A 1,438-nucleotide genomic window follows, 5' to 3' on the forward strand; every position below is an offset into this window, starting at 1 on the left:
CATATAACAGTTACAAAATATTGATAGCAGAATAACTTTCCTTTCAAAAGGGTACACAAATCACAACATGAATCTTGAGTTAGTGAGAAGCCTTGGCCAAAAACAGAAAGACTTGTAGATTATATCGATCCAATATATCATAAGTACCTTATTATTATGGACAATGATGTCTTTCCATTAACATGAACTTCTCAAATCAAATGATACAATTGAACAAGCAACACAATAATGGAGATTGAAGCAAACATAGATCAAAAAGTTATACATTATTATTTCCTCCATCACTTAAGCAAGATGAATTGTGCTAGACCATGTCATTCGTCTTCTTGTTGATGACATCCTGAATGATAGGACCGAGGGCCTCCATCCTTATTGGTTTGGGCACAAATAAATCAGCACCAGCACTCATGAACGCCTCCATGGCATGATTATCGGCAGAAACCCCAACAATCTTCACATCAGTTTCCCCCATAGCACGGATCTTCACAATTGCCTGTCGAGCAATATAAAAATTATATTGTCTTTTCTGCAAATAAATGGATTATATTTATATAAATACATGCCAAATACTTGACGATATAGAATTAATTACCTCTGGACCAGTCATGACGGGCATATCCTTATCGAACAAAACAATGTCAAACTTTTTCCCCTCAAGGAACAAATCAACAGCTTCCTTCTCATTCATGGCTAGAGTAACCTCACAGTGAAGTCTGAGCAGAAACGTTGAGAGGACCAACCTACAAACTTCAATGTCCTCTACAAGTAGTGCCTAGATAGAGGTGAATCCTTTGGCCTTGAGCTCCATGATCACCTAAACAAATTGCAAACACATGAATATATTTTATTCTTGATCCACGCATGCCAAATTAGTACTTCAAGCATATTGTTTTTCTTGAAAATAATCAACTAACAAAATCTTAATATATTACTAAACTCATAGTTTAACTAATCGAGGACATCGCATAACACAATGAAACAAAATTGTGTATTTCAAATGAAAACAATGATAGAGAACGATCGATTGTGCTATGCATGTAAAGTTTCCCATCATCATTCCTTTTTATACGATATGTAGGACTGAAAGAATCAATCCGCCTAGATAACATCAACGTGGAAAATAAACAATGAACATGCCAACAATTATACATAAATGCATATAGATGGGTGGTAACAACAACAACGAAGATATTGATTAACAGATCAAACTAAAATGCATACTTCCACCCTATACTGGTATAGATCCACCTCTAACATTCTCCGGTATGTAAAGCGTGGACACTAAAAGCACCAGAAGCCTGATGATAAGACAAGGCAGGAAAACAAATAATGGAACATGTACCTGAAGGTTAGAGCCAGATGGTACTGGAGGAGATTGGGGATCTTCCTCCTCTTCCCGCTAGATAGTCTGGTGGTTGGGTGCTGGTATGCCTGGTAT

At 36.8% G+C, this 1,438-nt stretch overlaps 1 pseudogene; it reads right to left on the minus strand.

Annotated features, from left to right (window-relative positions):
* Positions 1-304: 304 nt before the first annotated feature.
* LOC123177139 (two-component response regulator ORR42-like) lies at positions 305-808 on the minus strand (annotated as a pseudogene).
* Between the last annotated feature and the right edge of the window lie 630 nt (positions 809-1,438).

Source organism: Triticum aestivum, unplaced genomic scaffold (genome assembly GCF_018294505.1).
Source record: "Triticum aestivum cultivar Chinese Spring unplaced genomic scaffold, IWGSC CS RefSeq v2.1 scaffold86473, whole genome shotgun sequence".
In the NCBI taxonomy this organism is placed as follows: domain Eukaryota; kingdom Viridiplantae; phylum Streptophyta; class Magnoliopsida; order Poales; family Poaceae; genus Triticum; species Triticum aestivum.